Source organism: Sus scrofa, chromosome 7, assembly GCF_000003025.6.
Source record: "Sus scrofa isolate TJ Tabasco breed Duroc chromosome 7, Sscrofa11.1, whole genome shotgun sequence".
Lineage (NCBI taxonomy): Eukaryota > Metazoa > Chordata > Mammalia > Artiodactyla > Suidae > Sus > Sus scrofa.
Window position 1 is genome coordinate 72,564,674 of NC_010449.5, and position 24,602 is coordinate 72,589,275.

Here is a 24,602-nt window from a genome sequence, read left to right on the forward strand (position 1 = left end):
TTCTCAACATTCAGTCAGTCAATCAGTCCTTTAATCAGCAAATATTTGTTGAGTACTTACTATGTGCTAGGTACAGTTACTTGGTAATGGACAAAACAGACTATATGCCTGTATTATATATTCTAGGGACAATGACAAAGTGACAAAATATAAACAAGTAGGGTGTTATCTAAAAAACTCTGTGTGCCACCATGATACAACATAGGTATGAGAGAGATGGGTTCCAAAATAAACTAGAGAAAAATCAATTTCTCAGTAATAGCAGGTGTCATAGAGGTCACACACTGAATGAGAGCAACACTTCTTTTATTTCAGCACTGCACATTTTAGATGAGTAGATCATGAGTTAATGACTAGAATGAGCGTAGAAACAGAGCGTATTCTTTAAAATGCAAGCTTTTGTGCAATTATAAAAGGAAAGACTAGTAGCTATCAGCTGTTAATATAAGCCTTGACACAAGAAAGTTACCATCCTAGAACAGGCATTAAAAATGATCAGCTAATACAAGGCCACAACCCACTACAACATCTTTCCTTTTTCATTATTTTTTAAAATCACACTTATTTAATATTTCCCCTAATTTCCTAGACATTGTATTGGAATTATCTAGGTAGAATTAATAGGGTTTCTAGGTGTGTATGCAAAGAGAGAGGAGGAGGGAGGAAAGGAGGAAGGGAGGAAGAGGGAAGGGAGAGGGCAGGGGTGGGGGAGAGAGAGACTGACTGACTGACTTATATGAAATTGGCTCACACAATTATGGACGATAATTCTCAAGATCTGCAGTTGACAGGCTAGAAACCCAGGAAAGTTGACGGTGTAATTCTAGTCTGAGTCTGAAAGCCTGAAAACCAGGATAGCCAATGATGTAGTTCCAGTCCAAAGACTGGAAAAAATAGCATAGGTAAAAGGCAATAACAGAAGGAAGACCCCCTTACTTGTAGGAGGATCAGCATTTTGGTTCTTGTCCTGGCTTTCAACTGATTGGGTGGATGTGGCTCACCCACATTAGGAGAGCAATCTGTTTCATTCAGGCTACCAATTAAAATGTTAATCTCATGCAGAAACACCCTCTAGAAACAACCAGAATAATATTTAACTAAATATCTGGGTACCTCATGATCCAGTCAAACTGACACATAAAATTAACCATCAAATGAGGAATTATGAGTGAATTACACTGTATATGGTCTAGTGTATAGAGTATATATAATGTGTATATTTTACACATATATATTTTCTTACATATCACATAACTTAATCTCTAACCCATTTTTCTTAAATAAAATTCAACCCTTTTCAATCTAACCTCTTAAAGCACCATTTCACCTTGTCACTCCTTGTGCAAAATCCTTACCTAGCTCTCTATTATGCAGTATAATAGTGTCTATGTTATCCATGCAGCCTATTGCTAAACACTGATATATATTACTAACAGTCAAAGTAAAATACTTGCTGTTCCTCATTCATATATTGCTCATCCCATTCCTTTTTAGTATAAATTTGACAATCTTCCCTCCCCATTTTATACATTCAAAATCCCTCCTACTCCTAGGGAGAAGTTTAATAGGCATTTCACATAACACACCCAAAACTGAACTTCTGCTCTTCCACTCAAAATTGCCCTTCCTTCTCAGAGGTAAGAATACCACCCTTGTAGCAGCTCAGACCAAAAAAGAAATAGTCTCTTAAATGTCTTTTTCTTTCACAAATCCTTCCAATCCATCATGTAGTCATTTAGAATTACACTACTTCTTAATAATTCTTTTGCTTTCACCTGGTCTCATACACCAATATTTCCCTGTGTTGATTTTAGTAACATCCTCCTAACTGGTCACTAAGTTTTTATTCTTACCATTTGTGAATTCAGTAGAAAGTAATCTTCAAAGACCTATGTGAATCATCATTTTCATTACCTATCTAATTTCATTGTTTACTCCTTTCTCCGTTGTTCATTCTAGTGAAGCTACACTCATCTCTTTTCCATCCCTCACATATGCCAGGCATACTCCACTATGGGGCATTTTCAGTGACTGCCTTATCTGTCTAAAATCTTTATGATGTTCTCATAACTAACTTCCTCACTCTATCAAGCCTTTCTGTAAATACCACCTTTTTCATGATGCCTGCTCTGACCCCAAATTTTAAATTGTAACTCTCTTCACCCTATACTCTTTATATCTTCTACCTGTTCTATTTTTTTAACTGTGGTACTAGTCACCTTATAATATGCTAACTTACTTACATTATGTGTATTTATTCATCTCTTTCCACTAGGATATAAGATATACAATAAAAGGTCTTTTAATATGTTTTGATGACAAATATATTTCAAGTCCCTAGATCATTATCAAATGAATGACTCGCCCCCTTTTAAGATGCCTTATATATTATACACTCTAGTGCAGTTATTTGTGTACAGTAGTCCCACTTATCCAGGGGGGAATATGTTCTCAAGACTCTCAAGTAGATGTCTAAAACTTTGAATAGTACCTAACCTTATATACACTGTTTCTTCCCTAAATACACATACATATGATAAAGTTTAGCTTGTAAATTAGACATAGTAAGAGATTAACAACAATAACTAGTAATAAAATAGAACAATTATGACAAAATACTGTAATAAAAGTTTATGTGAATAAGGTCTCTCTCTCCCTTTCTTTTTTCTCACTCTTAAAATATCTTTTAGTACCATACTCACCATTCTTTTTGTGATGATGAGAGGTGATAATAATGCCTATGTGATGAGATGAAGTGATGTAAATGACTTAGGTATTGTCTGCACAGCATTAGGCTACTACTTAACTTCTGAAGATAAATCATAAGAAGGATCATCTACTTCAGGTGATTCTGGACCATCAAGGACATCATAACAATGTTGATGATTGAATAACAAGAGCAGACAACATCAGTGGTTGGGGATTCTGTGGTCATACAGAGCAGAAAAGTGCAAGATTTCATCCTAATACCCAAACAACATACACTTTAAAATTCATGAACTATTCCTTTCTGAAATTTTCCATTTAATATTTTCATACAATGGTTGACCATGAGAAACTGAAACCATGGAAAATGAAATCATTGATAATGGAGGGACTATCATAGTATTTTACCTCCTTTCTCAATTTGTGGCCTCCATTAGAAAAAGATCAATGTCTAATTCAAATTTATTAACTTCATCTCCATCCACAATGATAAGCATACTGTTTTGAACATAAGCAGTAAGTCTTAGTACTATTTGGTACAAAGAATACATATTCAAGCAATTTTAAATTTGTTTTAAATGAATTTTTGGAGTATGGGTGTTTCACTGAAATGAGAGTTACTGTCCATGCTTAATAAAGGGCAAAAAACAGGGACTAGAGAGCCATTGGGAAAGACAAGGTTTCCTGTTGACAATTCTGTGGAGCCAGGTATTTTTTCACCTCTGTTTTCGGCACATTGGCTGCACTTCTGGCAATCTCTGCCTCCCTGTCTCTCTACCTCTTTTTTTCAATTCCCAATTTCATCCTCATCTCTCACAGCTCATTCCCATTCACAATACAAGACGGCTCCCCACAGCTCCCTAGTTTAGCTCTTCCTCAAAAAGCATGTGACCCATTTCAGTTTTAAGGCCTTTGGCCTAGCTAACATGAACCACCAAAATTTAACTTGCCAAATTTTATTCAAGCCTTTCCTGACCATTTAAATGACCCTTGCTACAGGTGCACATTTCCTACTTCAAGAAACCTGCCTAGTTCAGCAGATACTGCCAACAGATCAACCAAACCCACTCAAGCAAGTAATAAAAGGAATCTTGACTGGGTTAAAGAATTCACTCTGACTAATTAAATTGAATCCTTTGTCCTATTCAGCATTTATTCTCTTTAAATAGCTATGTCAATTTACTTTGTCTTAACTGTGAGATTTATAACCTTGTATGTAAACAGCAGAAAGAAAGGGGGAAAAAAGTTAAAAGTTTCAAGCCCGAAAGGCAAAAAATCTATCTGTAATACTTTCACTTAACACCAACATAACATTTAGGCAAGGTATCTTGAGTTACAGTTTTAAACAATCACCATGAATGAAATATGCACCCTTTTTTCTCGCCCCAATGTTCATTTTCTAGTCATTACCTCTGATTGTCAGAAAGATACTAGACCCCAGCTTTTCACATTAAGTCCTGGGAGTAAACATTATTTAACAAAAAATACAACAAAATTTTTAAAGACAGAGATCTCATCTACTTGACATTTCCTTTTGCTTTTATTTCTTCTAAATAAAAAATTTTTAAGTAGAGACAGCAATAGGGAAAGTTTATGATTAATATCACTGATCATCTCGAGTTTGAACTACCTCACTGTCTTCATTCTCTCCCACTCTGATGCAGTTTCAAAACATATTCATAAATTCTTTAACACTCTTCCCATTGATAGGAGGAACCCATGTTCTCGCCCTTGAATCTGGGCAATATTGTGCCTACATTGACCAACATAATACTCTATGTGACTTTCAAAGCTAAGTCATTTAAAAAAAAAAAAGAAAAAACTATGTAATTTACATCTTTACTGGAAGGTCAGCTCGTGTAGCCATGAGGAACTATGTCACAAATCTAACTTCAAGACTGCCATGATGGAGTGTAATCATGTAGACCTCCCAATTAACATTCCTAGCTATGCCCATTCTTCTGTCATTCTGGTGTAGGTGTCAGGTAGGTAAATGAAAAATCTTAAAAGGGGATCTTCCAACCCAAACTCTTTCAGCCTTGAGACTTTTGAATAACCTCTGTCCTTGAATCATTCCATGAGCATAATAAAATGGTTGTAGCTTTATACTTCTAAGTTTTGTGGTAGTTTGTTATGAAGGAACACATCCTAAGGCAGTAGCTGTTTCTTTGGACTTCTAAACAACCTCTCCACTAACAAAGCATTTATAGCCAGTCATCTTTTGTAAAGGATCTTATAAACTTCACAGTAAGATACTAATAGGTCATTATAAGGCCATGAGCCTCCAACTTACTCATTATAAAATGAAGGTTATGTGCTTTGTAATCTCCTGGACTCCTTTCAGTTTTGGCCTTATTAGCACTCAGGAGCAGTGGCTTAACTTAGAAATGAAGCAACAAGGGTGGTACCTGTGGGGATATAATTTGATTCCTAAATATTTAGCTTAGAGTTTCTCAAATATACCATTAGAAGGTTGTCATCTTCATCAGTTTTATCCAAGATCAATTCTGGTCTAGAGACTATATGAATTTGACATTTCTTAAGAGAAAGGTAGACATTTACATCTCTTCCTTAATTGCTCTTAATTTCTTTCAATGAAATATCCTAATACTTTCCATTTTCACAGTAATGTATATAAGCAGTTCTTTCAGGACCATACTAACACCCTTAAATGTGCAGAATGTTAAGTAGAGAAATATTTCTGGTTATTTGCTCTGCACGGCAAATAAAATGTCTGGGAAGTTTAATAAGGATTAAATTTTCTCTAATAGTATCCTGCCCCAACACTTTCTTTTGTTCATCTCTAGAAACTGCAATATATTGCTCAGTTTTTCTCCCTTAAACAATTCTTATCCTAGTTATTTTTTAATTTAATCAAGTATTAGTTAAGATAGCTGAATAATTTCCTTCCAGATTTTTTAATCTCTCCCTCCTAGTGGCAGATCACCAGTCTTTAGAAAAGAAGCTAGTGAATTCAGGATATTTGGGCCTAAATGGAAGTACTGTGGCAGTTAACCAAGTTATATTAGCCATTAAAGCTTAAATCTATACTTTTCTGAAAATACTGCGGTAACCTTCACATCATAATTGCACGTGTTATTCCTTTGGAACCTGAGAATGACATTCGAATAACTATGAAATTATCTTTGACTGAGAACATATTGAAACTTATCATTATCCAACTCTGGTGCTTTTACTAAAATGTAAAACACTTTTACTGAAGCACTGAAGCTCTCATTAAGTAGTCTTAGCTTAGTTAAAGTGTGATTGTTGACCTTCTATACTAAATGCATGTGCTGTTCCATAGAGATAGAGGCTTTTCTACCACACTTCTCTTGATGGTGCATAATGGGAGTTACATGTGCATATCAGGAGAATTGGCCTTAATTTGGAATATTAAGTAGCATAGGCACACAAAAAGCCTTCATTAAAATATTAAAAGTGGCTAAATCCCTAAGAGCTAAAAGATGTGTTCCTATAGGAGGCAAATTCCAACCTCAAACTCCCTCCTTATCTCAGTTTCTGACATTTGTTAATAAGAAAGAACATTAACTGTGAAAGTGTCACTAGACCACCAAAGGATTAGCTCATATTCTGTCCACAATAAACAATCACTGTATTCCTGAAACTTACCAAACCAGATAGATACAAGGCTTATTCTGTCATCTTGAGCTACATGGGAAAAAAATGTTCTTACAACAATTTTTACTAAAATATTGATAGCCTCATCAAGGTTTTAATATTATAGCTATGCCAATGGACAGCAGAATGCTAATATTGTCAAACAACATTTAGGGAGCGCTTGCCATGTGAAAAATATCTGAAACAAAACCTTTGAAAGCTCTAATTTTGACTTTTTAAAATATAAAACAACAAACTATCCTGAGACTAATTTTTATACATGAGAATCATTAAATTTAGAAATTTCTATATTTAAAGAAAATGCATTTCGGAACAATTTTTAAACCTTTTAGGTAAACACTGTTTTAAATGCATGGAATTTTTCTCTCTTAAAATGCAGTTGCCACAAAGAAATTAAACATTTGCTAAGTAATAAAAAGTGTCAAAAAAAGTTCTAATACATGACTAATTTTTAGATATTGTTGTTATTTTTAATGATTTGAAAGTCAAATTACATCTTGGGATTTGCCATAGTGCTTGAAAAGTGCCTAAACCTGGAATTTCTGCCTTGGCTCAGCAGAAACGAATCTGACTAGTATATATAAGGATGCGGGTTTGATCCCTGGCCTCTCTCAATGGGTTGAGGATGCAGCCCTGCTGTGAGCTGTGGTGTAGGTAACAGAGGAGGCTCAGATCCTGAGTTCCTGTGGCTGCGGTATAGGCTGGCAGCTACAGCTCTGATTGATTTGACCCCTAGCCTGGGAACTTCCATTTGTCATCTGCGTGGCCCTAAAAAGAAAAAAAAAAAAAAAAAAAAAAAAAAAAGAAAGGAAAAGCAAAAAAGAAAAGAAAAATGCCTGGATCATAGAAAGCACTCAAGGACTATTTGTTTAATACACAGACATATGAATCTGCTGAATGTTTTACTCTTGCTGGGAATACTCTAATAACATTGCAAACATGGAATGAAAGAGTAAGAACTGTTCTAGCAACAACTCCACTAGGAAGGAATTTGTGGATCTACAGAAATGAAAAGAAAGAGTACACAAACTGTACTAATGTAGTAATGAATGATAATTTGTGTATTAGTTTCCTAGGGATGCTATAACAAAATACTACAGAGTGTATGACTTAAACAACAAGAATTATTTTCTCAGTTTTGTAGGCTAGAAATCCAAGACCCAGGAGTTAAGAGGGCTGTTTCATTCTGAAACCTCTCTGCTTGGTTTGCAGATGGCTGCCTTCTCATTATGACTCACATGGTCTTTCCTCTATTCACACCTGCACACATTTCCAGTGTTTCTCAATGTAGTCAAATCTCCTTTTCTTATAAGGATACTAACCAGATTGGATTACAGTCTACCCTAAAGACATCATTTTAATTTAATCACTTCTCTAAAGACCTTATCTGCCAATATAGTCACACTCAGAGGTACTTAAGGTTAGGAGTTTAGCATTTGAATTTGGTGAGGAGACACAAACATGTAACAATTAGTTTCTCATGTTAAAGAACCCAGAGATCAAGAAGTTAAAATAGGGATCTTGAAAAAAATCGAGATACCTTTTTTCTTTTTCTTTTTTTTTTTTTTTTTTTTTTTTGAGAGCAGATTGGATAAAAGGCTTTAAGGTTCTTGGTTATCCAGAAATTACAATAAATTTGCAAAGGTACAAGAAAATTGTATAAGCACTAAAAGTAGACTTTAAATCAACTATATAATAATCAAAGTAATTGCTTGGTTTTATACTATCAAAATGCAGGGTCGGTCTGCTGGAAACATGTTCTTTTATAATCTACTTGAGAGAAGAGAATAGGCAAGCAAGGTACAAACTTGACCAATAACCAATAGCTACGTATGGAATCACTCTCCCACAAGATGTGTGGGATATTGGGAGGAAAGACAAAGTCAAAAACTAAATACTAGCTTAAGGCTTAGCAACTCCCATAAATAATTAGGACTTCTTAATAAACCCTACTTCCCAATCCCTAGAATGACCATAGGTTCCAATTTTCCCAGGACTGTTCCAACTTATGTTTGTTATTTCTCAGTATCATGTCCAGTGAGCACCTCCTCTAACTCTTAAAATTATTCCACTTTGGATGGTATGATCACCTATTTATCATTACAGCTCCTTCTCCCCCAACATGTGTATATACCTACACCAATATCAAGTGTTTGAGATTCAAAACCATCCAAACTATTTTCATCCTAACCAGTAAGGAGAAGCTTATAGATCTCAAGTTCTATTCTACCCATCTTTGATAATATAACCTAGGTCCTAAAGAAAAAGAAGAGTATTTATAATATTTTTTTCAAATTTTAACATTTAACTCAATAAGCATCAGGGTGTTATGGAAAGGGGTCTGGGCTATAATAAGGATTCTGGTTCCTATTTTGTCAAGTATTAATTACGAGACTTTGTGCACATCATTTAAACTATTTCACCCTTGCTTTCCTCATTTACATGAGAGGAGTAGGATGGACAGGGGAGTGTAATATTCATCTTGCCTAATTCAGTATGCAAAGGAATAAAATAAAAATACTGGCTAAGGAGTTCCCATGGCGGCACAGCAGAAACGAATCTGACTAGGAACTATGAAGTTACATGTTCGATCCCTGGCCTCACTCAGTGGGTCAAGGATCTGGCATTGCTGTGAGCTGTGGTGTGGGTCACAGATGTGGCTCAGATCTGGTGTTGCTACCACTGTGGCATAGGCCAGCGGCTACAACTCCAACTAGACCCCTAGCCTGGGAACCTCCATATGCTGCGGGTGCAGCCCTAAAAAGACAAAAAGACAAAAAAAAAAAAAAAAAAAAAAAATGCTGGCTAAGTACTTTGAAATCATTTTAAGTATCATACAAAATTTTAGTTATTGTTAGTCTTATCATCATAGAGAGCAAGAAACAGCATAATTAGATAAGTTTATGAAATGACACTTATGACATCAGAGCCAAATCAGAACGCTGACAACATCATTTACTAGCTACGTAAATTAGTGACATGAACTAAATTTTTTAAGATAGCACTTTATTTGAATAACAATATATTTATTTGTGTAAAAATATAATAATGCCAGCTCCTAGAACATTTGATGGGGCAGGAAGAGATTAGTAGGTTAAATATTTACCATGGTACATAATATTTAATAAGTTCTCAATCAATAGATTCTACATATCTGTCAGATGTCAGTTCAAAAACTCTCTCTTATATGAAATTCCTCCTAAGTGACTTTGAGTCCCACTCTATCCTTATACCACCACTATATTCATGGCAGAGCTTTATCATAACAGGTGTAGCTGATCAATATAGTTATTGACTTACATCTGTCTGTACTTTTTTTAGACTATTCTCACCTTATTTTGGTGACTTCTTTTTATCTTTTTAACCCAGAGTCTAACATATAACAGATTTGATTTCTGAATGAGCTCAAAGACAGGTGGTAGGAAAAGTTTCCAAGGGTACTTAGGATGCATGTAATATACTCTCCTGATATTAAATAAAATAGACTGAAGAAAATAGAATAAGCTGGCATCCTACTCAATCCTATTAAAAATATCTCATGAAATATGTCATTCATTCCTTTCCGTATTTTATTTTATTTTAGTTTTTTTTATAATTTTTTTTTATTTTCCCACTGTACAGCAAGGGGGTCAGGTTATCCTTACATGTATACATTACAATTACATTTTTCCCCCACCCTTTCTTCTGTTGCAACATGAGTATCTAGACAAAGTTCTCAATGCTATTCAGCAGGATCTCCTTGTATATCTATTCTAAGTTGTGTCTGATAAGCCCAAGCTCCCGATCCCTCTCACTCCCTGCCCCTCCCATCAGGCAGCCACAAGTCTTTTCTCCAAGTCCATGATTTTCTTTTCTGAAGATATGTTCATTTGTGCTGGGTATTAGATTCCAGTTATAAGTGATATCATATGGTATTTGTCTTTGTCTTTCTGGCTCATTTCACTCAGGATGAGAGTCTCTAGTTCCATCCATGTTGCTGCAAATGGCATGATATCATTCTTTTTTATGGCTGAGTAGTATTCCATTGTGTCTATATACAACATCTTCCGAATCAAATCATCTGTTGATGGACATTTGGGTTGGTTCCATATCCTGGCTATTGCGAATAGTGCTGCCATGAACATGCGGGTGCACGTGTCTCTTTTAAGGAGAGTTTTGTCTGGATAGATGCCCAAGAGTGGGATTGCGGGGTCATATGGAAGTTCTATGTATAGATTTCTAAGGTATCTCCAAACTGTTCTCCATAGTGGCTGTACCAGTTTACATTCCCACCAACAGTGCAGGAGGGTTCCCTTCTCCACAGCCCCTCCAGCACTTGTTATTTGTGGACTTATGAGTGATGGCCATTCTGACTGGTGTGAGGTGATATCTCATGGTAGTTTTGATTTGCATTTCTCTTATAATCAGCGATGTTGAGCATTTTTTCATGTGTTTGTTGGCCATCTGTATATCTTCCTTGGAGAAATGTCTATTCAGGTCTTTTGCCCATTTTTCCATTGATTGATTGGCTTTTTTGCTGTTGGGTTGTATAAGTTGTTTATATATTCTAGAGATTAAGCCCTTGTCCGTTGCATCATTTGAAACTATTTTCTCCCATTCTGTAAGTTGTCTTTTTGGTTTCTTTTGGGTTTCCTTTGCTGTGCCAAAGCTTTTCAGTTTGATGAGGTCCCATGGGTTTATTTTTGCTCTAACTTCTATTGCTTTGGGAGACTGACCTGAGAAAATATTCATGATGTTGATGTCAGAGAGTGTTTTGCCTATGTTTTCTTCTAGGAGTTTGATGGTGTCCTGTCGTATATTGAAGTCTTTCAGCCATTTGGAGTTTATTTTGGTGCATGGTGTGAGGGTGTGTTCTAGTTTCATTGCTTTGCATGCAGCTGTCCAGGTTTCCCAGCAATGCTTGCTGAATAGACTTTCTTTTTCCCATTTGATGTTCTTGCCTCCCTTGTCAAAGATTAATTGACCATAGGTGTCAGGGTTTATTTCCAGATTCTCTATTCTGTTCCATTGTTCTGTCTGTCTGTTTTGATACCAATACCACACTGTTTTGATGACTGTGGCTTTGTAGTATTTCTTGAAGTCTGGGAGAGTGATGCCTCCTGCTTGGTTTTTGTTTCTCAGGATTGCTTTGGCGATTCTGGGTCTTTTGTTGTTCCATATAAATGTTTGGATTGTTTGTTCTAGTTCTGTGAAAAATGTCATGGGTAATTTGATAGGGATTGCATTGAATCTGTAGATTGCTTTGGGTAGTATGGCCATTTTTACAAGGTTGATTTTTCCAATCCAGGAACATGGAATATCTTTCCATTTCTTTACATCTTCTTTGATTTCTTTGATTAAAGTTTTATAGTTCTCAGCACATAGGTCCTTTACCTCCTTGGTCAGGTGTATTCCGAGGTATTTGATTTTGTGAGGTGCAATTTTAAAAGGTATCGTATTTTTGTATTCCTTTTCTAATGTTTCATTGCTGGTATACAGAAATGCAACTGACTTCTGAATGTTAATCTTATATCCTGCTACTTTGCTGAATTTATTAATCAGTTCAAGGAGTTTTGGGGTTGAGTCCTTCGGGTTTTCTATGTATAGTATCATGTCATCTGCATACAGTGACAGTTTTATTTCTTCTCTTCCTATATGGATGCTTTTTATTTCTTTTGTTTGTCTAACTGCTGTGGCTAGGACTTCCAAAACCATGTTGAAGAGCAGTGGTGGCAGTGGGCATCCCTGCCTTGTTTCAGATTTGAGTGAGAAGGCTTTCAGTTTTTCCCCATTGAGGATTATATTTGCTGTGGGTTTATCATAAATGGCTTTGATTATATTCAGGAATGTTCCCTCTATACCCACTTTGGCAAGGGTCTTGATCATGAATGGATGTTGGACTTTGTCAGATGCTTTTTCTGTGTCTATTGAGATGATCATATGATTTTTGACTTTTTTTTGTTAATGTGGTGTATGATGCTGATTGATTTGCATATGTTGAACCATCCTTGTGAACCTGGGATGAACCCTACCTGGTCATGGTGTATAATTTTTTGGTATGTTGTTGGATTCGGTTGGCTAAGATTTTGTTGAGAATTTTTGCATCTGTATTCATCAATGATATTGGCCGATAGTTTTCTTTTTTGGTGGTATCTCTGTCTGGTTTTGGAATGAGGGTAATGGTGGCATCATAGAATGTCTTTGGGAGTATTCCTTCTTCTTCAACCTTTTGAAAGAGTTTAAGGAGGATGGGCACCAATTCCTCTTTATATGTTTGATAGAATTCACCTGTGAAGCCATCTGGTCCTGGACTTTTATTTGTAGGGAGTGACTTTATGACCTCTTCAATTTCATTTCTAGTGATCGGTCTGTTCAGTTGGTCTGTTTCTTCTTGATTCAGTTTTGGCAGGCTGTAAGATTCTAGAAAATTGTCCATTTCTTCCAGATTGTCAAACTTGTTGGCATATAGTTGTTCATAGTATTCTCTTGTGTGTCTTTTTTTTTTTTTTTTTTTTGTATTTCTGCTGTGTCCGTTGTGATTTTTCCTTTTTCATTTATAACTTTGGTTATTTGGGTTCTTTCTCTCCTCTTTTTAGTGAGTCTGGCCAGGGGTTTGTCAATTTTGTTCACCTTTTCAAAGAACCAGCTCTTGGTTGTATTAATTTTCTCTATTGTTTTTTGAGTCTCTATTTTATTGATTTCTTCTTCTATCTTTATAGTTTCCTTCCTTCTGCTGACTTTAGGACTTTTTGTTCTTCTTTTTCTAATTCGTTTAGGTGGAGGGTTAAGTTGTCAATTTGGGATCTTTCTTCTTTTTTGAGAAAGGCCTGTATTGCTATAAATTTCCCTCTGAGCACTGCTTTCGCAGCATCCCATAGATTTTGAGAGGTTGTGTCTTCATTATCATTTGTCTCAGGGTATTTTTTAATTTCCTCCTTGATTTCCTCATTGACCCATTGGTTTTTTAGTAGCATGTTGTTGAGTCTCCATGTAGTAGGTTTTTTCTCTTTCCTTTTCCCATGGTTGGTTTCTAATTTCATGGCATTGTGGTCAGAGAAGATACTTGAGATAATTTCTATGCTCCTAAATTTATTGAGGTTAGCTTTGTGTCCCAATATGTGGTCGATTCTTGAGAATGTTCCATGAGCATTTGAGAAGAATGTGTATTCTGATGTTTTTGGATGTAGTGTCCTGAAGATATCAATGAAGTCTAACTTTTCTATTGTTTCCTTTCGGATCTCTGTTGCTTTATTGGTTTTCTGTCTAGAGGATCTGTCCATTGATGTGAGGGGGGTGTTAAAGTCTCCTACTATGATTGTATTCTCATCAATATCTCCCTTTATGTCTGTTAATATTTGTTGTATGTATCTGGGTGCTCCTGTATTTGGGGCAAATATGTTGATGATAGTAACATCCTCTCCTTGGATGGATCCCTTAATCATTAAGTAGTGTCCTTCTTTGTCTTTCTTGATGTCTTTTGTTTTAAAGTCTATTTTGTCTGATATGAGCGTCGCGACTCCTGCTTTTCTGTCATGTCTATTGGCGTGAAATATTTTTCCCCACCCTTTCACTTTCAATCTATATGTATCTTTTGTCCTAAGGTGAGTTTCTTGTAGGCAGCATATTGAAGGTTTTTGCCTTTTTATCCACTCAGCCACTCTGTGTCTTTTGATTGGGGCATTCAGTCCATTGACATTTAAGGTGATAATTGATAGATGATTATTTATTGCCATTTGAACCTCCTGTTCCAGTTGAGTCTATGGTTCTCCATTCTTCCTTTTTTTTTTTTTTTTTTTTTTGGTTGGATGGTCTCCTGTTATTATCTCCTTGAGTGTTTTTTTTTTTTTTTCATTTTTTGCAAATGCAATATTTGCTTTTGGCTTGAGGTTGCCCTGTTTTTTAAGTGTGCTAACCCCTTCCCATAATTGTGTCTTTTAGCCTGATGGTCCTGTAAGTTCAAACACTTCATTACTATATTAAAATTAATAAAAGAAACATACAAACAAAAAGGGTTATTTATTTCCTAATATCCCTTGCCCACATTTTATGGTTTTGATGACTTTTTTCTTTTTTTCTTTTTAATTTTATTTTGTGTGAAGCATGTTCATGATTAAATCTGTTTGCTGGCTTATTTGAGTGACTGCTCTCTGATTGCGGTTTCATCAGTCCTAGTTCTTCCTCTTCTTCTTTTTTTTTTTTTTCTTTTCTTTTTCCCTTTCCTTCCTTTCTTTTTGGTTTAGAGAAGCCCTTTCAATATTTCCTTTAACCTGGGTTTTGTGTTGCTGTATTCTTTAAGTTTTTGTTTGTTGGGAAAAATTTTATTTCCCCTTCTATTTTAAATGATATTCTTGCTGGGTAGAGTATTCTAGGTTGCATAGTTTTTCCTTTGAGCACTTGAAATATCTCTTGCCATTCCCTCCTGGCCTGTAGTGTTTCTGTAGAGAAATCAGCTGATATTCTTATGGAGGTTCCCTTGTAGGTAACATTCTGCTTTTCTCTTGCTGCCTTTAGGATCCTCTCTTTATCACTAACTTTTGCCATTTTTATTATGATGTGTCTTGGTGTGGGTCTGTTTGGCTTCAGTTTGTTTGGGGCCCTCTGTGCTTCCTGTATCTTGAACTCAGTATCCTTTAGATTTGGGGAGTTTCCAGTGATAATTTCTTCAAATATATTTTCCATCCCCTTATCTTTTTCTACTCCTTCTGGAATTCCTATTATGTGTAGATTGGCCCGCTTTATATTATCCCATAGGTCTCTTATATTGCTTTCCAGTTTTTTGATTCGGTTTTCTATCTGCTAACCTGATTTGGTGATTTCCATTATTCTATCTTCCGTATCACTGATTCATTCTTCTGCATTATTCATTCTGGTTTTTACTGCCCTTAGTTCAGTTTGCATCTCTGCAAATGAATGTTCTAGTTTTTCCTGCCTCCTCCTTATATTTTCTAGTTCCTTTCTGAGGGTATCTGCATTACTGTTCATATATTCTCTTAATTCCTTCAGTATTTTCACTAGTTCTCTTTTGAACTCCAGGTCTGTCAGACTGCAGAGATCTGTTTCATTGTTGACTGTTTTAGGTGAGTTCTCCTGTTGGTTTGACTGGGGGTGGTTTCTCAGCTTCTTCATCTTGCTTGTTGTTTTCTTTCTCCTGAGGGAGTTGTACTCTCTGTTATCGGGCAGTGTTTGCCTTGTCACTGCCGTGGAATATTTCCTGAGGGCTGGAGTAGTTGGTCAATCTTTTTTGAGGCAGTGTGGCTTTTCTGGAGTGTTGATGGGGCTACCAGTGTTTCTTTGAAGCAAAGGAGGGCTTCCTGAGGGCAGACAGGACTGGGAGGTCCACACCACGATGGTAGCAGATTTCACTTGGTCATGCAGAGCTTGCTCTGGTGTTTTAAGGCTGTGGGGTTCTTGCAGAGGGTTGGCGGTGTTGGGCAGCTGTTCCTCAGGAGTGCAGCAGCCCCTTGGGGCTGGAGAAGCTATCTGGGTCACTGAGAACCCAAGATGCTCTTCCCTAGGGCAGCCCAACTCAGAAGGACGGCCTGAGAATGTAGGCGAATCTTTTCACAGTCTGGCCAAGTTTGTTGCAGCTTTTCTGGGCTGCAGGGGCTCCTCCAGGGGGCTGGTGGTGCTGAGCAGCTATTCCATGGGAGTGGGGCACCCCCTGGGGGCTTGGGCGGGTAGCAGGGCCGCTGGAAACCCAAGAGGCTCCTCCCCAGTGCAGCCCAACTCAGAAAAACCGTCCGAGAATTAGGCAGATCTATTCACGGCCTGGCTAGGCTTGTTCTAGCTTTTCTGGGCTGCAGGCCTTTTCTAGGGGGCTGGTGGTGTTTGGTGCTGCTCTGCGGGGGTGAGGCCCCTCCAAAGGGCTAGCAGGCCTGTGCAGGGACAGCCCCTGCGGTGGTAGGCTTCAGGCAATTGTTGAGGCCAGCCCTCCTGGATGGCAGGCAGCCTCAGGTCCGGCGAGAGCATAGGGGGTGGCGGGGGTGGGGGGAGGGGATGCACTGGGAAGCACAGCTTTCAGCTAGCTAGCAGGCCTGTAAGCTTGTTGTGGCGTGGTGGGTATTCTATGGGGACCCACCCCTTCTTTCCTCCCCTCCCCAGCACGGGCGCAGACCAGGCTCTTCTCCCAGGTTCCCTCTGATGCCGCTTTCCACTTCCCCGCCCCTAGAGTATTGCTCCCTTCCTCTGCGACAGCTTTGTTTTCTAGTCTCCCAGGCAGTCTCTGCCCCGTCAAATGGTTTCTAGACCTCCCAAGCAGTTTCCGCTCCACCCCGCCCCACCAGCCCGTTCTCAGGGACTAACCTCTGGAGCCGAGGTCTCGGTTCCCAGCCCCCACCCAGGCATTCCCCGGCCCTTTCTTAGGGACTAACCTTCGGAGGCGAGGTCTCGGTGCCCAGCCCCCACCCAGGCGTCCCCCAGCCCTTTCTTGGGGACTAACCTTCGGAGGCGAGGTCTCGGTGCCCAGCCCCCACCCAGGCATCCCCCGGCCCTTTCACGGGGACTAACCTCTGGAGCCGAGGATTTGGTGCCCAGCCCCCACCCAGGCATCTCAATTTTTGATGACTGTGCCCGTAGTTCAGATGGTCCATTGGGTTCTTGATCGGCTTTTCCGTACTCCAACTTACTGCTACACTCTTCTCTGCATCTGGAGATTCCTCCGGTTCGTTTGATCTTTCCCCCGTGTAGGTGACTTTCCAGGGTGCAGGATCCCTTTCTCCTCTGCAGTTCCCTTTCGGGAGCACCCGTCCCGCTCGGATTCACCTTCTCTCAATCTCCTCTTTTCTCCCATTCTGTCCAGTCATGTCACAAACTTCTTGCCGTTACTGGAGTTTAGGTTCCTCTGCCAGTGATTGGTTGCTATTCTGTGCGAGTCATTTATTCTGTAGATGTGCTTTTTTTGTTGTGTTTGTGGGAGAGGGCGAGCGTGTTCCCCTACTCCTCCACCATCTTGTCCTCTCTCTCTCTATTTTAGTTTTTTATTTTTATTTTTTTATATTATATTTTCTTTTTTTTCCCCACTGTATAGCATGGGGATCCAGTTACACATACAGGTATACATAATTTTTTTTCCCATTGTTGTGCTGCATTGTATCTAGACATAGTTCTCAGTGCTACACAGCAGGATCTCCATTCCTTTTTTTTTTTCATTTATAATGATTTTTATTTTTTCCATTATATCTGGTTTACAGTGTTCTGTCAATTTTCTATGCTATAGCAAGGTGATCCAGTCACCTTATATACATATATACATTCTTTTTTAATCACATTATCATTCCCCATCATGAGTGGCTAGAAATATTTCCCATTGTATATCCATTCCAAAGGCAAGATTTTGCATCTATTAATCAGACTCCCTCCACCTCCCCCTTGGCAACCACAAGTCTGTTCTCCAAGTCCATGATTTTCTTTTCTATGGAAAGTTTCCTTTGTGCATGTATTAGATTCCAGATATAAGTGATATTATATGGTATTTGTCTCTTTCTGACTTACTTCACTCAGTATAAGAGGCTCTAGTTCTGTTCATGTTGCTACAAATGGCATTATGTTGTTCTTTTTTATGGCTGAATAGTATTCCATTGTGTATATATATCACATCTTCTTAATCCAATCTTCTGTTGAGGAACATTTAGGTTGTTTCTATGTCTTGGCTATTGTGCTGCAATGAACATGCAGGTGCATGTGTCTTTTTCAAGGAAAGTTTTGTCCAGATAAATGCCCAAGATTGGGATTGCTGGGTCATATGTTAGTTCTAAGTATAGTTTTCTAAGGTACCTCCACACTGTTTTCCATAGTGGTTATACCAATTTACATTCACACCAACAGTGTAGGAGGGTTCCCTTTTCTCCACACCTTTTCCAGCCTTTGCTATTTGTGAACTTATTAATGATGGCCATTCTGACTGGTGTGAGGTGGTATCGCATGGTAGTTTTGATTTGCATTTCTCCAATAATCAGTGATACTGAGCAATGTGTCAAGTGCTTGTTAGCCATCTGCATATCTGCCCTGGAGAAATGTCTGTTTATGTCTTTTGCCCATTCTTTAATTGGGTTGTTGGCTTTTTTGCTATTGGGTTGTATAAGTTACTTGTATATTTTAGAGATTAGGCCTTTGTCAGTTGCATCAATTGAAACTATTTTCTCCCGTTCTGTAAGTTGTCTTTTTGTTTTATTTTTGGTTTCCTTTGCTGTGCAAAAGCTTCTCAGTTTGACTAGGTCCCATTGGTTTATTTTTGCTTTGATTTCTGTTCCTTTGGGAGACTGACCTGAGAAAACATTTGTAAGGTTGATGTCACAGAATGTTTTGCCTATGTTCTCTTCCGGGCGTTTTATGGTGTCTTGTCTTATATTTAAGTCTTTCAGCCATTTTGAGTTTATTTTTGTGATGGTGTGTTCAAGTTTCACTGATTTGCATGTAGCTGTCCAGGTGTCCCAGAAATTCTTGCTGAAAAGACTTTTTCCCATTTTATATTCAAATACCTGGGTATACACCTGACCAAGGAGGTAAAAGACTTATGTGCTGAGAACTATAAAACATTAATCAAGGAAATTAAAGAAGATGTAAAGAAATGGAAAGACGTTCCATGCTCTTGGGTTGGAAATATTAACATTGTAAAATGGTTATACTACTCCAAGCAATCCACAGATTCGATGCAATCCCTATCAAATTTCCCATGACATTTTTCACAGAACTAGAACAAACAATCCCAAAATTTATATGGAACCACAAAAGACCCAGAATTGCTTTGGCAATTCTGAGGAACAAAAACCAAACAGGAGGCATAACTCTCCCAGACTTCAGGCAATGTTACAAAGCCACAGCAATCAAGACATTGTGGTACTGGCACCGAAACAGACATTCAGACCAATGGAACAGAATAGAAAATGCAGAAATAAACCCAGACACCTAAGGTCAATTAATCTTTTACAAAGGAGGCAATAACATAAAATGAGACACCTTCACTTTCATTTCTAGTGATCAGTCTGTTCAGTTGATGTATTTCTTCTTGATTCAGTTTCGGTAGGCTATAAGTCTCTAGAAAGTTGTCCATTTCTTCTAGGTTGTCAAATTTGTTGGCATACAATGGTTCACAGTATTCTCTTATGATTTTTTGTATTTCTGCAGTGTCCTTTTGATTTCTCCTTTTCCCTTTTTTTTTTTTTTTTTTGGCTTTTCAGGGCCACACTTGCAGCATATGGAGGTTCCCAGGCTAGGGGTCCAATCGAAGTTGTAGCCACCAGCCTACACCACAGCCACAGCAACATGGGATCCGAGCCATGTCTGTGACCTATACCACTGCTCATGGCAATGCCGGATCCTTAACCCACTGAGCGAGGCCAGGGATTGAACCCACAACGTCATAGTTGCTAGTTGTATTCGTTCCCACTGCACCGCAACGGGAACTCCTCCTTTTTCATTTCTTATTTTGTTTGTGTTTTCTCTCTCCTCTTCTTGGTGAGTCTGGCCAGACATTTGTCATTTTTATTTACCTTTTCAAAGAACCAGCTCTTGGTTTTATTAATATTTTTCTATTGTTTTTTGAATCTCTAGTTTATTGACTTCCTCTCTGATCTTTATGACTTCCTTCGTTCTGCTGACTTTAGTTTTCATTTGTTCTTCTTTTTCTAATTCGTTTAGGTGGTGGGTTAAATTGATGATGTGAGATTTTTATTCTTTGGAGGAAGACCTATATTGCTATGAATTTCCTTCTAAGCACTGCTTTTGAGGCATCTCATAGATTTTGAGTGATTGTGTCTTATCATTTGTCTTGAGGTATTTTTTAATTTCCTTCTTGATTTCCTCATTGACCCATTGGTTTTTTAGTAGAATGTTGTTTAGTCTCCATGTAGTAGGATTTTTCTCATTTCTTTTCCTGTGGTTGATTTCTATTTTCATGCCATTGTGGTCAGAGAAGATACTTGAAATAATTGCTATACACTTAAATTTGTTGAGGTTAGTTTTGTGCCTCAGTGTGTGATCGATCCTTTACAATGTTCCATGTGCACTTGAGAAGAATGTATATTCTGATTTTTTTGGATGTAATGTCCTAAAAATGTCAATTAAGTCTAACTTTTCTACTGTGTCATTTAGGATCTATGTTGCCTTATTGATTTCCTATCTAGAGGATGTGTCCATTGATGTGAGTGGGGTGTTAAAGTCTCCTACTATGATTGTATTCCCATAATTTCTCCTTTTATGTCTGTTAGTACTTATTGTAGGTATCTGGGTGCTTCTATATTAAGGGCATATATATTGATGATTGTAATATCCTCTTCTTGAATGGATTATTTTACCAATAAATAGTCTCCTTCTTTGTCTTTCTTTAAGACCTTCATTTTAAAGTCTATTTTGTCTGATATGAGTATTGCAACTCCTGCTTTCCTGTCTTTTCCACTGGCACATTCATTCCTTTTTCATCACTAATTTCTTCTTAGAGCTCTTCCCAGATGTATAAAAGGATATTGGTTAGCCAGTTCTAACTGAGTAACTGCCAGAGCCAGCCGTCAAGATGGTATTGAATTTGTCAATAGTGACAGCATGGAAATGTTGGTGTTTTCCTTCATTTTCTTATACTTGAAGAAAAAAAAAAAAAAAAAAAGAATGTCACCTTTACCCTGATGTGGCCTGATTCTTGCAAATGCACAGTTTATAACAGATGAGTCATGTGCTAAAATAAGAATATTCTTGCCTTAAAGAGTTTGCCAATAATTAAAAATTTTATTCTACCCTCAGAGATAATCCTTTTGATCTCTGAATTATATTGTTAGCAACAAGAAAATATACATAAGGAGGCAAGAGATTTAAAATAAATATATGGATACAGTATGCTCTATTAAATATTTATTGACTTCAACATAATGTGCACATTCATTTAAATGCTATACATTCATATACCATTCAGTGCCTCCTTGTAAGAATGGCCAGATTAAGCAAAGCAAAAGAAAGCTGAATTTGTGGCTTAAGAGTTTCACTTCTTTGAAGGGTCATGTTCCTGTCTAACTTTCCCACCACATAATAGATACTCCATTAGCATACTTTAAGGTCAGAATATACCTGCTGAGAATAATTTTAAAAGAACTGCATAGTGAAGTTCTAGATAGCTGATCATGACCCAGAGTTTTGTCCATACCCACTGTTTCCTATTGAATGAAGCTGTCAGAAGCTGGCCAGCAGAGTAGATGGTATCTTGACTTGATTATGCTGAACTTATTAAGGTGACATAAAAAATGGCAGTGACTATCTAACCAATTAGAGAAGGACCAGAGAGTAAAGGAATTTACAAGACTCAAGGAAATAAATAAGTAATACCATGAGAAAAACACAGGCCAGGAGCTAAAAATAAGAAAGCAGGAAATGTCCATAAATTAAAGCAGAAAAATGTATGGAACAATAGAGTGACTAGAAAAGAAGACAATGGACCCTTGTCACTAATGGGACAATTAAAATTTCTGGGGGCACACTAAGAACTGCTTGAGGCCTGGATCCTTGGTTACTTAAGTAGTTTTATGGGCTTCCCTTCTTCTCTTATAAACCTATAATGAATATACATCATGAGTGGAGACTCAAATTTTTTTTTTTAAATGACCCAGAAGCACCTTAATAATGCAGTTGAAAAGCATAAAGAAGATACATGTGTTTGTGATGAGAAGAATTTACAAGTCTATATTTCTTTGGAATCTAACTAGAATCAAAGCTCTTGGCTCTTAACCTTCAGATCATATTCACCTATGTCATCACTTTCATATTACTGTTAATACACTGTTAACTCTAATATACCCAAGTAGAATTTAGTCTACCAGAAAATTGTGATTTCTTAAAATAATCTCTCTTAGGTATGCTAGCATCCTCTTAGTTCATTAATGTAAATCAAAATAAGTATATTAAACCACTAAACGTAAAAAAGCAATGTTCAAATTAAGACACAAATGAAATAAGATGACCTCTCCCAAAAATATTTTTCTCACTCTCAGACTTTAACCAGTTGATATTTCCTGCTTTGAAAACCCCCAATCACAGAATCTAGAATGTTCAAAGAAGAGATTTTTTTTTTTACTTTTCCCAGAATCATCCTTCTACAAGGTTAAACAGTTACCCATTGACCACCAACTACGCACAGCATCAGTTTCCCCACATAATACTGGCCAAGCAGTAATGGTGCCTTCTCAGATTCAAGAAATAAAGAACTAAACTACAGAAAACATTAACAAAAATAAAAGAAATAGACTCCATATCTTTATGATAAAATGTTAAAGTCACACTGCAGAAAACTACACAGGATGAGAGATATGGTTCTGGAAATCTTTGAATAATAGAATCTGCAAGTCTCCAGATACATTTTACAAAATATCTTCTACATATTCTCTATTCCTATGCTGTCAGCACAATACTAAGAATACAGTGGATATTTTATATAGATTATTTCATTTTCCAAGAAATATCTGAGATATCCCAAGTGCCAACACATTATACAAAATGTAGGGGTATATTTCTTCTTTGGGGGTAAATGCAGACTAGAGGATGCAACCTATACAATGAGGTTTACTTTTTTACCTGCAATAATATTACTGTATACCTCATGTTTTCCTTCATGGTAGAAGAAATTTCCATTCTGGTCACTCCAGCATCTAAAAGCTCCATTTGGTAAATATATTTTGATTATTATATTCCTAAATTTGATCTCTGGGTGTAGAAAATGCATGTGCTAAACCTAAAGGTGATTTGTCTTTTCCCTCAAAGTTCATAAAATTTTATGTTTTCTTTAAAGGTCTATATAATACTATCATCAGGTAAACTTGTGTTTGGGAAGAAGAAAAACAAGAAACAAACAAACAAATGAAAATTGCCTTCAATTCTCCAGATAAAAGACCTTCTTTCAATTGCTGCCAAGGACACCTCCTCTGAAGCTTCCTACTGAGCTCAATGTGCATTGGCTCATGTTCATCACTCCTGACAGTCTCACATGTGTCACTGTCCAGCAAAAATCCTACTTGTTACTATTAATAAGCTACCCTTTGCCATATTGATTAGTTGCTTATCTGAGCTCTACAGACAACCACCCTCGTGCTTGTCTAAAAAACCTCATATTAGTCAGAATAGTACCTCTAACTCTTCGCTTCCTACTACATGACTTTAAGTACACACAGCTTCGACCTTAGATATTTTCTTTATACCTCTGTCTCAGTACTTAGGCATCTTCCTGTAACCTGTTGCAGTATTAAATCTCAAATGACTAAACCTTCCTCTGTCTATACCCTATACTGCTCTCTAGAAGTTGAGTATGTATCCTCTACCTAACCTAAAAATGCCAGATGGAGTTCCCATCGTGGCTCAGTGGTTAACGAACCCAACAAAGAACCATGAGGTTGCGGGTTCGCTCCCTGGCCTGGCTCAGCAGGTTAAGGATCTGGCGTTGCTGTGAGCTGTGGTGTAGGCTGCAGATGCGGCTCGGATCCCACGTTGCTGTGGCTCTGGTATAGGTGGGTGGCTACAGCTCCAATTTGACCCCTAGCCTGGGAACCTCCATATGCCGCAGGAGTGGCCCAAGAAATAGCAAAAAGACAAAAAAAAATTAAAATTAAAATTAAAAAAAATAAAATAAAAAAGAAAAATGCCAGAAATGTCCCAAGCTAAAGTGAAATGTCTCTAGACAGAATGCACTGAGGAAATTTTATAAGAACTTATTCATGTAGCCCATTTTTACAAGACCAAGCCCCAATTCTTGATAACAATAACATTAGTTAAATGGAACTATCAGAAAACTACTGGATCTGGTATGGTTCATCAGCTTTATAATGCATGAACTTGATATTAGGAGAGAAAGGAGGGACTTGTATTTAGCTTAGCCATAAACTGTGTTCAAATAAAGATTCAGATGCTACTGAAATTTCCTGGAGAAGTAGTTGAACCCACCAGGGATTTATGCATTGGCATCTCTACCTAGAATATACTTTATTCTAAAGTGCAAGGTGGGGCTCCCCACCATGGCTCAGCAGAAAACAAATCTCACTAGCATCCATGAGGACTCAGGTTCGATCCCTGGCCTTGGTCAGTGGGTTAAGGATCTAGCATTGCCATGAGCTCTGGCATAGGTCACTGATGCGACTCGGATCTGACGTTGCTGTGGCTGTGGCACAGACCAGAGGCTACAGCTCTGAATGGACCCCCTAGCCTGGGAACCTCCATAGGCCACAGGCGCAGTCCTAAAAAGACAAAATAAAATAAAACAGTAGAAGGTATGTAAGAATGATATTTCATTCTTTGAGAATGATATTTCAAGT

The 24,602-nt window shown here is 37.5% G+C and overlaps 1 long non-coding RNA gene across 1 annotated transcript in view; it reads right to left on the reverse strand.

Annotated features, from left to right (window-relative positions):
- The window catches only part of LOC106504458, a 660,129-nt gene that overhangs the window by 453,140 nt on the left and 182,387 nt on the right, over positions 1 to 24,602 (reverse strand). Inside the window, exon 4 of the long non-coding RNA XR_002345877.1 lies at positions 5,000 to 5,114. This is a non-coding gene — a long non-coding RNA (uncharacterized LOC106504458). The remainder of the gene's footprint in view (positions 1 to 4,999; positions 5,115 to 24,602) is intronic.